This window comes from Poecilia latipinna, unplaced genomic scaffold, assembly GCF_001443285.1.
Source record: "Poecilia latipinna isolate Pla-1442-1.1 unplaced genomic scaffold, P_latipinna-1.0 Scaffold1544, whole genome shotgun sequence".
Taxonomy (NCBI): Eukaryota; Metazoa; Chordata; class Actinopteri; order Cyprinodontiformes; family Poeciliidae; genus Poecilia; species Poecilia latipinna.
Genome location: NW_015114160.1, coordinates 104659 through 121308, shown reverse-complemented (window position 1 = coordinate 121308; position 16650 = coordinate 104659).

The following is a 16650-nucleotide window of genomic DNA, read 5'->3' as shown; positions in this document are numbered from 1 at the left end:
CTGTCTAAAAGCCATTTTCTTGTGCTTCTTGTGGAATTTTATGTTATAAATGCACATAAACCACTGAAGTGGACACTAATGCATCATAAAACACACAACTACTGGCCATCAGCTGCAAATGCAAGAAATGATTTGTGTTAAATCCAATATGGCCGACAGACCACTATGCCAACCGACCCAGTCCTCCTTCTACTGTAGACGACTCTCGCAGGTAGAAACATAATGTGACATTAGATAACCCCTAAAGAACAATACTACTGATGTATTTCTCAAATAATTTTGTATTTGGAGAAAATTACAATTGATCACCTAAAAAAATAAAATAAAAATTTCATAACTTATCCCTACATTTACACCTTAAGAAAATCATTTTTAAAAATCCTGGCACAAAGGATCATAATTCATGCATGAAAGGGTTAATCCTTATATTCTTTTTTTTTCTTAATGTTTTGTCTTATTTTTTGCTGTTTCTATATTTTCCTTTTTTCTTTTTACCCAAAGTTGAGTTTCCATGATTAGTTGTAACAAACTTCATTTGATAAATATTTGAGAAAAACAATTCAGTATTAATACTGAAGGCTGTTCAGTTTTTATTAAAATTAATAAACTATTGCTACACGGACGCCACCATGATGTTCACGCTGCAATGCATCCTGGGTAAATGACGTATGCTAGCTCGATTTGCGCTAGCTCCGTCCAGCCTTTTGGATTTGAACCGGAGAGGGTTGAAATCGATAGGAATGAAGATGAGGAGGACCAAACGGAGGAAGAGTGTAACGGGTTCCACCCGTAGCCTACCTGCAGCGTCGACCAACCACACGCCCAGGTAGGAATCGTCAGCTCAAAACATGAAGTGTGGCCCTATATAAAAACATCACACAAACACTGACTGAATATAATCAGATTAAGAGTTTTTTCTTCACAACAAAAAACGGACACAAACCTGATCGCAAACAGTGGGACGTGTGGGCCAACACACCTGGTCGAACACAGAGGAGATTGATAAATGCCCACCAGCCTGACAGCTTCCCTTTTATGGGAGCTCAAAATGTGGAGGAAGCGACCCCTGGTGGTTCCACCCGTTACAAGAGGAAGAAAGTTCTGGCGTTTTGCTGCGGCCTTCAGCTTCATAAATGAAACAGTGAATGACACGAACCTCTGGTCGGACTGTGAGATCCGGTATGCACTCTGGAGTTCTGTTTCCGGTCCAGTAAAAGCTGCTTACGGTCCGTGGCTTCACGTTCAGTATGGCGGTAGTAGCATTAGCTCCGTTAGCATCTAAAAGAGCTTTAATCGCTGCCTGTCTGTTTTTCCCAGAGTCTTTCACTCGCTAGCCGGTAGCCGGTTGCGCGCTCCTCTTTTATTTGACGTGGAAAATGATGCGGACTCATCTCAATATTTTATTTAATTACAGTCAACAGCGACACCATGTGGCATTGTGTGAAATTACACCAATGAAACGCAATATGATAAACAACAAGGTAAAGTTAGCCTTCCTGTGGTTCCTCTGTAGATCCCAGTAGTCAACTGTACCATCAACCCAGCATGCATTGCGATGATGAAAAATATGGCGACCTCCATGGTGACAAATAAAGCAAAAGACGTAAATTTTTGGAAGTAATTGAGTTTTGATGCATCACAAACAGCAAGTTTTTTAGCTAATATGAAAATTACATCTTTAACTAATCATGGATCCTTTTATTAAAAATGAGAGCAAAGACGAGACGGTGAAACCAAACACACTACTGGAAGTTATTTTTACCTTTTATTACAGCTGAAAGATGAAGTTTGATCAAAACAATCCGATGAATTGACTAATCATCAGAATAATCAATTACTTTAATAGTCATTAGTTGCAGCCTTTCTATAAACTTTTATTTTGGCGTTCATTTGGGACAAAGAGAAAACGGCTAGAAGACATTTTTATGGACATTTCCATCTGAAATAAGTTGCAAACTGACATTTCTCTGACCTTTTTTCTAACCATGCAGCCAGACGGAGATTTAAAAAAGAGCAGCAAAAGCAAATGAGGTGGATCAGCGTTGCTAGCTAACAGCTGATGATGTCATCCAGGATATGCTAATGTGGAATATTGCTTCTGCTGCCTGGAAATTGAGCTGGTATTCATTCCAGTCATGAGACAGTCATTCAGCAAGAGTCTTCAGTCAGAGGCGTCCTCAGAATCACTGTAATACTGACTGCTACTGGAGATGCTTACTACACACAGCACCGCCATGAAGATACTTGAATGATATGAGTTAACGTTTAATTTCCCTTTGAGAAAAATAAACCATTTTTAAGTTGAATCTGGGTTCAGTTTCAGATCCTGAGTCCTCTGATCACTCTCACATTTTTAGCTATTTTTTTATTTAGAAATCCTCAAAGTGCAGGAAGTTTTCAGTTCATGAGTGAAAGTCAAACCCTTTGTTCATGTTGATTCTCGGCGCACGTACGCCAAAATGTTCCATTAGTAAATAAAAGTAGAAAAATCTCAAACCGCACACAATTTGGTCCTAAAAATATCCGTCCACCCACCATTTTTCAAAAACTAGCTAAAAAAAGTTTCAGAGTTTCAGTCCCCGTCTGGCTTCACCGTCTCTCCCGCCTCCCTTCCTGCCCACTTCGTGTTTTGCACACACACCTACACACCTCTTCCACTTTTTCCCCTTCTGAAGAAAAATGCAACATGCAAATTGGTGTTTTTTTATTCATGCATGGTCACTCCCACACAGGGATTTTTAACTAAATGACTTCAAAGAACAACAAGTGAGAAGTCCTGAATGCAGAAGCAGGAAGGAAGTGGTGTGAACTGAACCCATAATGCTTCATCTGCAGCGAACCGAACCGACAGAATGCCACTGACGTCTGCTTACTGTTTGTTACTAAATTACATCAGAGGGGCAACAAACAATAAATAACTGCACTGTACAGAATAGATTCACCGAGTTATTTTTACCCCACTAATAAACCTTTTCCTCCATCATGTTACAATGAAAGCAGCAGGTTTGCATCGTCTCTAATCAGCAACAGGAATCATTCATGCATAAAATCATCTTCTAAGGAAAAACTTAGATTAAAAAATTAAAGTTTGAAAAATCTATAATATTTCAATTTCAAATTTAAATATTTGAAACAATGGTATAAAGTTGATTTAAAGTGATTAAAAACATGGACAAGTTGCAGGAAACAGTAAAGTTTTCAGCCCTGATTTAAAGGAGTTATAACTTTTTAACTTCTCAGGTTTCCAGAGTGAACAAACTGGATGAAATTCAAAACTGCAACATTTGTTACATTTTTGGTTCCTTCTCTCTGCTCTGAGTCAAACAATCCAAACCATTTCAGCAACCTGTTCCCCTCCTGGCCTGTGGAGGCGCTGCACCAAGAACCGCTGAAGGAAACGACACAAAAACCTCTGAAGACACTGAGAGCAACTTCCTTCTTCACCAAATGGAAACGAAAACAGAGCAGCATCTTCGTAATGCTAGATTAGCTAAACGCGGCTACTGTCTAACGAACCAAACCCTTCAGAAACCTGTTGTCCTCCCCGCCTGTGGGGGCGCTGCACCAAGAGCCACTGAAGGAAACAACACAAAATGTAAACAAAGTGGCATCAGATTTTAGTGGTTGGAGGATTTCTCTTTTATTGTTGGCCATTTCTCCCGCTAGTGCTAGGCTAGTGCTTTTGGTTGTATTTACCCACAATGCCCTGCGCTGTAGTCCTCTTCCTGCTTTTGGAGCGGTCTCCGATCCACTTCCATTTGAACCGCACCAGATTTCACTCCAACCGAACCCAAACCGAGGTTTGTAGGACCAGAGTTCACTTTTTAGGTCGATTAGCGTTCACACCTCAACAAACAAACGGGACTTTATATAAAAATGAACTGGAGTTTGATTAAACCGAACTAAACAGGGCTGGTGTGAATGCACCCTAAACGAGTCATCATCCCTCCAGACCTCTGGGTCACATTTTGAACTAACTGCATGAAAACTTGATTTTAAGGAAACATCGTTTCTGTACAGGCTGACATGAAACTCTGAACTGCTTCCTGTTTAGATGAGAAACATTTTATTTTAAAGTGATGCTCAGCTTATTTAGAAACACATTACGTCAAGGTTCAGATTCATCTCTGAGTCACTGATCGCTCCAGATGTTTTTACACGTTATTTTTATGAGTGCTGAGCTGAATGTTGCATTTTCTGGAAACAAAACAATAATTTCTGTTTTATTTGCTGTAAACTGATTCTGACACAGCAGAATGTGATCATGTGTCATCAGGTTACGTTTTAAAATCTGATGTAATAATCTGAGCTGGACAGTAAAACCAACACAAAGGTTTCTGATGAAATGATCAGGAATCTGACTGGAAAGGGTCAAAATCTAGTTTTCCCCCATCAATGAGGAATACAGTTGTTGATTTTATTTGTTCAATGATATTTGACAAAAACGTTAAGTCAGATATTAGCTGGTAATTATTTTCATGAAGACATTCCAGGTTCCGCTTTGTGAAAATAAAGCTACTAAACTCCTAAATTACTGATTTAGGAGGAGTTTTTAGAAAATAAAAGGTTATTTACTGGTAAGAAAAGTCAAAAGGGTCCAAACTAGATTTACGTTAGCCACATTCAAGCTTTTATCAAAACCCTCTTTGCATGTTGAGATATTTTCTGTTGTGTTTAAAACTTAAAAAAACATTTGATCAATATCTCAAATGCTTAAACTGAGAGGAAATGCCACAACTTGACAGTTTCATTGAGCCTGAAAATCCTAATAATTAGCTTCAAGGTTAGCATTAGCTTGTAGAGGTTAGCAATAGCATGGTCAGGTTAGCATTAGCATCTCAGTTTCTCATCTTCTTTGCTGATCTGGTCTTCCGACGCTTGCTGTCCACCTCTGAGTCACTGACCTCCTCACTCATCCCCGACGCAGAACCAGACGCCGACTTCTCAAAGTCTGAGTCTTCAGAGTCGTCGCTGCCAACGTCTGTACTACACTTGTAGTGTTCTTAGTAAATGAAAATTGACACTAAAAATAGTTAAATTTGGAAAATATTAGTAAAATTCCATTAAAATGTTTGCATGTAGAAAGAAAGATGCACATATGTAGTTTTTAGTCGATGTGTGCACCAACACGTACGCTTCCTCTCTGCTAAACATGAACTAGCTATAAATGTAATATTCATGAACCAGCAAATCTAAATTAGGAACTGAGCTCATCGAGGTAAAGAGATGAATGTTAAATGTTGCTGAGAATCAGTTTGTCCAAGTTGGAACCAGATTTTGGAAGGTTTGCAGATGTGCAACATTTTTCAGTTCCTCCACAAACCCAGTTCTGGATTTTATAAATGCTCCCCCCACACATTTCAGATATTTATTTTTAATAAAAATTAAAACCACGTATCATTTACCTTCCTCGTTGCAAACGTCCACGAGGAAAAATCCCAATAAATTTCAGATAAATCTGTGGATGTTGAGTGACAGGAAGAAGAAAGTTGAACTTTGAGATTCTCTTTTCTCAACTTTCAGTTTCCCTGAACAAACATGCAGAGGAGGAAAGGTTATCCAAACTACATTCAAGTAAAAGTAGAAATAGGTCAACGTAGTTTTACTAAAGTAAAATTAAAATGTGGTCGTCCAAGAAAATTTGGTAAAAACTACTCAGTACCTGGGTAACTGATTAACTTATAAACCATTTAATAATTAAGAATTACATCATCAGACAAACCAAAATGTAAAGTTAAGTGGAATTCTTTTGTGTTACAATAAGTGATAAGTAACAAGAAATAAAATCAGGCAAAATAAAAATTTCCAAGTCAGTTTCTTTCAAAATAAAACTCATGAAACTTTAACAAAAACTGCAGGTGTGAATCTGGTGACAGAATCCAGAAATTTTACTCAAGTGAAGAGATAATAAAAGCACAGTGTAGTAAAAATACCCCTAAAAGTTTTTTTTTCCAATCAGTTACTCCAGTAAATGTAACTAGTTGCTACCCAACTCTGCAAACATGAGAGTGAGAAACGTCTCAAAGATGCAAAGAGTTTATCCTGAAACTGCAACCAAAACTGGAAAGTACAGTAAACGATCTGCAAGAGACGCGAAACCAGGAATGCACTGAGGAGAGAAAACGAATGTTTTCTGAAAACTGAAAGTTCCTGAGGCCGAAAGAGAGCGAGGAAAGCGGCCGAGAGGAAGACGTGAGTCAGAGAAGAAGAGTCGCAGCGACAGCCGTCAGTTTGCTGCTGCGGTTCAGCCGCTTCCTGTCACAGACAATAATAGCTCCGCGTGTTCCTCTCTGCGAGAAGCGTGGGCGAAGCGACACGTGGGACGGCTGCTTTACTGACAGGGGAAACAGCAACATCCCCTTTAATAAATTATCACAGGAGCACAAACAGAAACCTGCAGGCGGGAACATCTGACCGCTCACTTTACTCTGGAATCGTCTTTTTCTGCAATTTGAGTCTTTAAAGCTGCTTTTTTTCTCCAGAAGAAGATCTCAGAATGAGATGCTGCTCATAAATTGTTGCTTTGGATGTTCAACATTTGTTGCACCGCATTCTGTGACCACAGGAGGCGCTGTTGCAGTTTTACACCTCACTTTGCCATGTCTGTGGTCACAGACAATGATAGCTTATCATATCAAATTCCAATCAATAAAGTTTCAATCAAAACTGCTTTACATAATGAAAAATACAAAGTCATAAAAGACAACATCACACAGTAAACCAGTAAAAAGAAAAAGATATTCACACTGCAGTTATTGTTAGTTCAGTGCAGGTCCTGGTCCTGGAGGGCCGAGTCCTGCAGCTGTTCACGTCTCCCTGGTCCAACACAGCTGGATCCAGCAGCTGGATCTCCTCCTAACTGCAGTCAGGTCCTCCTGTCCTGCTAACCACCTCATTATTTGACTCAGGTGTGTTGAGGTAGAGACACATCTATAAGCTGCAGGAGGCCTGGAGCTGCCCAGCCCTGGTTCAGCTTAAAATAAGACTAAACTAACGTATAAGTAACTTCTTAGTAAGACGTAGGAGATTGTTTTAAGTCAATAACTTGTTAATATTTATTAAAATGTTCTAGTTCTGTTGGCAGATTGTAATAAAACAATTTTTATTTTATAATTGAAATAATCAGCTAATAAGTGTCTTTCAGCAATTTCAAGGAATTATTGACTTAAAACTATATTTTGCTAAAAAGTTACTTGTATGTTACTTTAGTATTATTTCGAGTGTACTAAGAAGAACCCAAACTAAATATGATTGGCAAGATTTTGTGTTTTTGCAGTGTAATATGTGATTTTTACTTCTTTTACAGAATTAGAAGTGAGTAAATGCAAAATATATTTTTATTTTGTAAAGTTTTAGCTTAATAGCAGCTCTGATTGTGTTCTTTTCTTTTTCTAGTCTAGATTAGGTGACAGTTATTTCAAGAATTAATCAGATTAATCGTTTCATCCTCTTGCAGGATTATTGCAGACAAACCCTGGGATATTCTCACAGTGCAGGCTGCAGGCTGCTGCCTCTGCTGCGGTGAACATGGAAACACTCAGAACCACAAACATCCTCACATAAACCTGTCCTCCCCCCACCCACCGCGCTGACCTTCAAACATGATGTCAGAACCAAATAAAAACACTAAACCATCGCATTCAGGCAGCTCTGAATGCAGCTGCCTCCATTTTACACCTGACTCAGTTTTTCCTTCACTTCCTGCTGGTTCGTTCTCAGGTCAAAGCATCTGCATGCATGTAGGAGTCAGAAAGTAACAGCAAATATCACTGTTGAAATGTTTACAAGTATTGTATTAGTTTCATCTGCAAAGACAGGAAGTCTGCAGACATGACAAGATGGATTAAAAATATCAAACTAAAATTAGATCAAACCCTTTCACATTTGGCAGCTAATCATTTCATCTTTTCAAAATCTACAATTTTTTTCACATTTTTCTACAAATTTTAGTTGAATTTTCCAAATTTTTTGCACTTTTTTTCTTGAAGCCTCCAGAACGTTACATTCCTTCCAAATAAAATCAGAAAAATACAGAAAAGAGCAAAACATTAAAAAATCCTTCCTATTTTTAATGTCTCATTCTTGATTTCATAATTTTATGCTCATATGGTTGATGATTAAATCTGTAATAACGCTTTGTTGTTGTTGTTGTTGTTGTTATTTACTCAGTTCCAGGTGTTCTATGACCTCAGTGCATCTGTGATGACCTAAAAACAGAAATAACTCAACAGGAAACCACCTTCGTATAAAAATACCTTAGAGGGGAAAAATCCCTCCATACAAGGAACTTTATAAACATATAAACTCTTAAAGGGACTTATTTGAAAACATAATACATGTTTTTATCAAACAGATTTGAAATTATGATCTTTATTTACTAAGTTTATGGTTATTTATCCCAGAATCCCAGATCCAATCCAATGATCCGGAAGGATCTGTTGCCCCCTGGTGGAAGTTAGAGGGAATTGCGCCTTTTCCAGAACATTTCATTTCAAAGCTAACAGTTGAAAAACGGCTCCATCTAGCGGTCACACAAACAAATACACAACTTATTGTTTCTGTAAGAAGGCCAGTCACTAATTTAGTGTATTTTGAGCATCAATAACGGCACAAAAATGATTAAAGTGACTTTTAAAAATTTATTATTTTTTATTAGTGGACCACAGTCAGTATGAGAACTGCTGTAGATTTTTAGCAGGTTGAACTTAAAAACCAAAGCCAAGATGAAAACTAATAAGTAATCACTTTGGGGAAATTATATATATTTTAAAAATGTATGAATGCAAATCTGAAAAGTGTGGTGTGCATTTATATTTCAATGCTTTCACTACAGCGCCTCCTGCAGGTCTTTATTCAGATTTGCTAAATTTCTAAAACTCAGACTGAATGGAAATCATCTGTATTTATTTTCAAGTCTGGAAACAGATTCAGTGGGATTCAGGTCTGGACTTTGACTAGGCCATTCCAATCCATGACTATGTTTTGGTCTGAAACAAACAAACTTTTTGGCAAACCTTTTGACAAAATTGTCAAATTACAAAGTGTTTCTTCCTTCTTAACTATGAATTAATCTACAGTACCTAAATTTAAGAAAGGAAACAGTTTTAACTGACAAAATAAAAATAGGAAACAGATTCGACCAATTAGAGGAACAAAAACAGGATTTAGTTGTTTGTTTTTAACCTGGTATTTAAACAACTCAGTTATTATTCAGACATTTTTAGCAGAAAGACATTCATCATGTTTCAAATCTGATAATTATGTTTTATAAATTTGTTTATATGTGACATTTTAATTCTGCTTTTTAAAATAAAAAGTTTAATTTTGAGTAAAAAGCAAAGGATGGATCTGAATTTGCTTTTTTTTGTAAGATTTTAAATTGTCTGATAATTTTGCTTCATCTGCATCAACTGTGAAGGGAGGACATTTATAAGTCTTGAATTGCAACATAAAACATTTTGTTATCATCTAACAATCATTATTTCCTTCAGTTATCTTTGCTAAGCTGCAGAAATATTAAATATGAAATATTACTTTGAAACATCAGATCATCTGGGACTTTTTGGCACAAAATAATATTTTTCTTCTGAGAATTAAAAATAAAACAAATCAAACTGCAGCATCAGTTTAGGTGTTAAAATGCTTCGTCTCCTCGTGTTTTAAATCTGATTTTTTTTTCCCACATTTTTTTCCTGCTATCGGGTTTTAATAACTTTTGCAAAACGTTTCAGGAAGCAGAAAGCTGATTGAAGTGGAAGCAGCGTGGAGCCGGCGCGGTGGCAAATAAAAGCAGAAACCAATAAAAGCCACCAAGAAAAGCGCGTTTCCTCTAATGAAACTTTAAGGGTTTATCCACAGCGTGGCTCCTGTCTGGAGTCAGGCAGCGAAGCAGCAGATTCACTGTTAAATCCACATTTTATCTTCTTTCATTCTGTCCTCTGCAGTCTAGAAATATTTCCATGGCAATGAACATTTTTATGTTTGTTTTCTGAAGTCATAAACCCTGCTGGCTTTATTTTCTTCAATTTATTTCCTGTTGTTTTACCACTCCCATGTGCTTAACGCTGCCACTAGAGGGCGTAATGTGACGTCATCATGTAGAAACTTTGTTACTCCGACAATTTTCATGAAACTCTACTGTAAGTTTATTTTTACACAATACATATTTATCACGTTTTTTGTAACAACAACGTTTAGTTTAGTGGACTACAACGCAAGGCATTCTGGGTAAATTCAACCAAACAAATGCAAAAGTTGAGCGCTCGCGGAAGGAATGTACGGTGGCCTATTATGGCCGAAAACAACTCAGATATTCTGAGATTTTATAGAAATGACAAATTTCTGAGCTTGGAAAGTCAAAAATTTGCTTGAAAAAACTAAAAAATATCGGGATGAATTTCAGAAATTTCCTAGAACAAAAGATTTTTTTGAGTTTCAAAAGTCCAAAAGTTTTGTTCTAAAAAATATTTCTGAATTTATTCAAGCAAATGTTGAACGTTTAAAAGTCAGACGTCTTCTTGTTTTTTCGGGTTACTCAAACGGTTTGATTGTTTTGACTCAGAGCAGAGAGAAAATGTAACAAATGTTCCAGTTTTGCTCAGCAGCAGCAAGTTAATTTGTTAATTCACTGCAGTGGAGATGGAAAAACATTTCCTAAATGTTCTGTCACGCAGGCAGAACATTTAGAACCTGAATAATATAGTGAGCAACCTCTACTTCCTGTTTACTACAGCGACTCGTAGCATCAACACCTAAATTTCAACATTTTTAAAATTAGCTGAAAATTCAAATGACAGCTGGATGGAAACAGCTTCTGATTCATGTTCCAATAAACATTTTTCTCATTTTGAAGTGTAGCATTAGAAAAGATTGATAGAAACGGCAAAATCTGAAATAACCTTCTCAGATTTTTACTCTTGCTGGACGCGGTTTTGGCTTTTCCGAAAAAACATTTTAAATGTCATCATTCAGATGGAAACATCATGTTGCACCAGAAACATAAAGGGGTAAAACATTCTCAGACAATTGTCTGTTTTTGATCAATAAGCAACATTGTTGCCAACGTTTCATAAAACATGAGTTAAAAAAGTTTTTGAAAAGGAATAAATTGATCAAGCTGACAGGGTTAGAGGTTAAAACAGTTTAAATGTTTCTCTGCTTTGGATAAAAAATCACATTTCACTGAATGTTTTCCATTTTCCCTCTAAATAATCACACAAAGCCTCAGTCTGGACTGACGGCTGCAGGCCGAGTTAACAGACTGAACCTGGTTTAAGGCAGTAAAAGGAGCTGCAGCAGCAGCTGCTGAGCTGCAGCAGGTCTGCAGCAGAGGGCGGATGGACCACATCATGGCCACATTAGCAGCATTTCTTCAGCTCCAGATGACTTGGCAGCGCTGCCTCATCCTCCTGTGTCAGCTCCGTGTTTTTCTGTCCTGCAGGCAGAACAGTTAGAACCTGGAGTTTCCTCACAGCAGGGTTACTACGGGTCAGAACCATATAAGGTCACTTCCTGCCGGTCCTGGCTCGGTTTGGGCCGGGTCGTCTTCTCTGTAATTACTGCAGCTGGCCTGAAGGAGGGCAGCTGGTCCAGAACCGAAACACGGTCCAGATTAGAGCAAAACACACATATTTCAGCATGTAATGACACGTTACCACGGCGACCAGAGGACCATGTTTAGACTGCTGGTCCCAGTCCAGGACAGATGTTCAGTAAACGGACCTGGATGGATGGATGGATGGATGGATGGATGGATGGATGGATGGATGGAAGATGGATGGACGGACGGACGGATGGATGGAAGATGGATGGAAGATGGATGGACGGACGGATGGATGGATGGATGGACGGATGGATGGATGGATGGATGGATGGATTGTTGGATGGATGAACAGCTTACTGGATAAACGGATGTTTGTTTCATTGGTCGTGTCCTCAGCAGCGGTTGATGATGTCATCAGGAAGTGGGCGGAGCCTCCCAGTGGTTCCTATCGGACCAGAGTTGGTCCAGAACCAGCAGGCCTGGCGCTGACTCTGCTTCTCTGTGGTTCTGCTGGACTTTCCCCAGAGGCTCGGTTTAGACTGCAACATGCAGCGTGTTCAGAGGTTGCATCGCTGTTGTCTTTGGCAACCTTTACTTCCTGTTTCTCACAGCCAATCAAAACGTTTTGTGCAACATCGTTGATTCGTTTAAAACGCGATGAAAACACAAATAATTCTCTTTTTCTTTTTTTATGACATTTTAAATGTGAGAGCTCAGTTATAATGTAGCTATATATTTTATTTTATAAATATTCCATTTCCTTTGGAATATTTCTGGTACATTTTGACCCACTGACGCTCTACAGATATTAATAAATTTAACCAAACATCTTCAATAAAGTTACTCAGATTCAGCTCAGTGATAAACTGCCGGACATATTTGTTGAATCTAAGTAACCAACCAATAGGAAGAAGCCTTAAGACTCCTCCTCATTTGCATAATGAGGCAGAAATGCATAAAAAAGTAAAAAAGGAGGTGAGGCAATGTAAAAAATAAATAAATAAACACTTTTATAAGGAAAAGACAAAACAAAATATGCAGATTTCTTGATGAAAATGTAAGGAAAATGAAAACAAAACATACTTTTTATTTTTAGTTATGTCAGCTTTGGTCCTCCGTAGAAAGCTCCCCGGTCAGTTTGTTTGGCAGTCGGTTGGTCAGGGTCAAAAGCTGCAAAAAGCAGAAGTTTGTCCAAACAAAAGCAGTCGAGCATCTGGGTGTTGAGGTCAATAAATGTCTGAAAGTGTCTCTGAACTGTTGACATGCTTGTAAAGGCAGCAGCACAAACAGACGGCTTGACGTGTGATAATAAAACAAGTTGGATCATCGTTTTAATACGTCTGACTGAGAGTTTGAGGTTTAAAATGTCGTGCATTCGTGAACTTTTCTGCATTTATCTTCCATGGTTGTTGCATAAGCGTCGCCCCCGACGACGCCGACCTTCTGCCGCCATGTTTTATTGTTTTTATTTATAGATTGCAACGTTTTTTCTGACTAATTTGACATTTTTGTCAAATTACGTTACGTCTTTAAAACAGCAACATGAATCCAACATTGATGAAAGAATTAATAAAATTATGTATTTCAGTCAGAAATGTATATAAAATACATATTTATGTTAAAAGTTTTTGCAAAATAATGTAGTTTGTTCATGACATCACTTTTGCATTTCACTTTTATACAAACTTTTATTTAAAATAAACCAAATCTGCGTGTTATTTGTGTTGAATACACACTAATAAGGCATGTTTTTATTTAATACGCTCCATTTATATTTAAAAACATTGAAAACCTTCAGATTAAAAGTGTAAAAACTGTAATAACTTTAAAATAACTAGTCCATATAATAATAAGTCATTTATATAACAAAGCTTTTCTAATTTGAGTCGACCTTAGTTGATTGGCTGAATCAACTAAGATTCAAACATTTAGAAAAAGTCGTTTTTTGGTCGTTCATATCCACGATGCGGTGAATGTATCTGAATGACGTTGAAGTTTGACTCACATAAATACTTTAAATGTTACACAATAGTCCAGATTTATAAAAAAGTGGCCTAGCCCTTTAATTTATGACACATCTGAACTTGAGTCACATGTTTTCATCCTGCTCACTGACACAATAAAAGACTCTAAACTGACGAGACGTAACGAGATGTTGTTGTTTTTTACTGATGAAATTGTGCCACCAGTTCATCTACCAGAGAAATGTTTCATCTGGTGGAGCTGCACATGAAATATTTATGGCACTTTTTTATCATTGTGTAAATTTCACACTTCACATGCAGTCATGTAGTTTCTCCCTCTGCAGAAATCTTGATAAAACAATCCTGGACTGTCAGGCAGCTCATTTCAGATTAACAATCTGGTTTCTGCTCGGCACAAAGTTCAAGTTTCTTGATGGTGGATTTTATTTTCTGACATTTTGACTCCCAGAAGTCAAAATCTTGATGATTTTCTACAGAATTGTAAAGAAACTAACAGTTTGTCTGTAACACTAGAAAATATGTCAAACAACAAACAGGAATATGGTTGTTAATCTAATTTAGAAACATTTAATGCAGCTCAGAAGGGAATGAACAATGCGCTCTCAGGTTATCCTTATTTAAAACATTTTGATGATTTGAAGCATTTCAATGCAGCAAAAAGCAGAATTATTCGTCCTGGGCTTCAGTCCCAGACCTGGACAGGCAGCGCAGCATGACAGAGCTGAGCAACATGCAGAAACAAAGGCAGATTCATCACAACCTGATAATTGTTGTTTCCACGCCACGAGCCGCTCCAGAGGAATCAGAGCAAGAAATAAACTCTTCATAAAGAAACCCAAAGAAAAACAAATCAAATTTGTCTGTTATTATTATACAACAATGTTATTAAAGCTCTTTAACTGGCTGTTGCATAAAAATATACAAGCTCAAAATTAAAACTGAGGCCAAACTGTAAAGTTGTGGGTTGGAAAACCAACAGAGAGCCGATGGTGGAGCAGTTGCTCTGACACCCCATGCGGCGCGTTTCTCTGCAGGCGTAAACAGGCCGGCTGAGTCTTCCTGTCAGCGGCGGCGGATTCAACGCCAAGCAGAACAGAGGAGAAGGTGGAAACAGCTGCAGGCCCTCAGAGCCAGAGAGAGGGCCGCCGCCGCCGGTTTTAAAGCTGTACAGCTTTGAAAAGCAGAAGTGGAGCCTACTGTACAACTAGAAAGAATGCAGCAAATGGTGCTTTACGTAACAAAAACACAAAACTATAAAGAAAACTCCACACAGTCAACAACTGGACAAACATTATATTTCATCACTGCCTTCACCAGAATCATACACATCAAATATGTTGGTCCAATTCAAAGTAAAAGTAAAAAATACTTTATTGATCCCAAAGAGATAAAATGCTATTTTAAACAGATGGTTTTAGTCTTGATTTAAAAACTAAAACCACCTGTTTTGTTGTAAAACAACAACAAAACACTTTGTCTTTTCCAGCAGCCATTGTACAGCGCAGACAGTGGTAAAACCAGGTTAGATAGCTAGGTCACAAACGGAACTCTGTTATGTTTACTAGGTAACGGTCTGTGCTTCGCTGGGGTTGCTAGGTAACGGTCTGTGCTTCGCTGGGGTTGCTAGGCGACGGGCAGTGCCTGTAGATTTGTGACATTATATTCTGGATGTTTTAGAAATGGCTCATTTTCCAGACACAAAAAACATGAACTTTCTGCCAAAAACCAGCTGGGTGTTTTTAGAAGCAGTAGAAATCCAAACAGAAGTACAAAAATAAATAAAACATGAACTTTGCTTAATAATTATCATTTAAACACATTTGGTTGGACAGATGAGTTAAATTTCACCAACAACATCTAGACCTGATTTCTCCCTGACTGAAGAAACGTTTTAAATAAAACCTGACTGACAACATGAAGTAGAGTTAAATCAGAACAAGACACGTTGATATTGGAGGCAGCACGTCTTGATGCTCAATTCCAAGTTTTTTTTATGTTTTTCAGTGGAAATATTTTCTCCAATCTACAAAGTCCTTCATTCATCTTCAAAAATAAGTCATAAAGCCAGAAAACTTTGTTAAACTTCAAAGATAAGTCAGTTTCTTTTTGCCTCTGTTGCCTTTCAGTATCAAAGGCTTTTCTGCTGATGTTTTGTGTGCATCAACATTTAGATCCATAATTTGAGATAAACAGACTTCAGATCAGCGATGAAGTGAAGAAATCAGCCTGAGTGCAGAATGAATCTATGATCTCACTGGACTAGCGTTGCTGCTTTTGCCATTGCAGGCTCCTGCTCTGCACCCACCACAGTAAAAAGCTCATCTAAAACCTCACAGAGGCCAGATTTTAGTGCTGATATTACATATAAACCCGTTTTATTAGATATTAATGAATTAGAGGAGTTGGGGATTCCCTTGTAAATAAATTTAGGAGGAAAAGTGACTAGAAATTAAAGATGTGCGAGACGTTTTTACAAGGGGTGAGTTCATGATGCAAGACTTCGTAAATAAGTTTTAAAAGACGGAGAAAAATCTCCAATTGTTTATCTTTCTGTGGTTTGGTGGCTCAGTGTGTCACCAGCCGGCGGGTCGGGGGAAAGTTTTCCATCATTCTGCCTGCAGCGTGGGGAATCCCTGACTCCGTCCCAAAACCCAGTTAAACATGTTGACCGAGGCTGGAAAACAAAATCTGCTCACCTGTTTTCATTTCATTTGGAAAACATGAATAATAACACGATGGATCCATGAAAAGTTTGAATTCAGTCTCTGGTTCCTGTAAATGTGTGAATGAGGAGCCAGATCTTCTCTGAGTGTTTTTGTGTTGAGGTGAGGCGACAGATCTGGAAAAATCTGCTGGATGTTTTCAGAAAACAGGAAAACGAGGCAGAAATATGAAGAACCGACAGCAGACTGAGAAAACAGGCAGGATATGAAACACTGAGGAGGGTGATTACTTACTGAAGACAGGAAATTTAAAGCTACAGTTCAGATTTTTACATACATTCATCATGGATATGAATGTAAGGATTTAACTGTATGTGTTCTGGATGCCGTTTGTAAAGTTACAGTCAAAATTAGCAAACATTTGTGTTATTAACCTGTCAGGTTTCATTTTCCAAAGCCA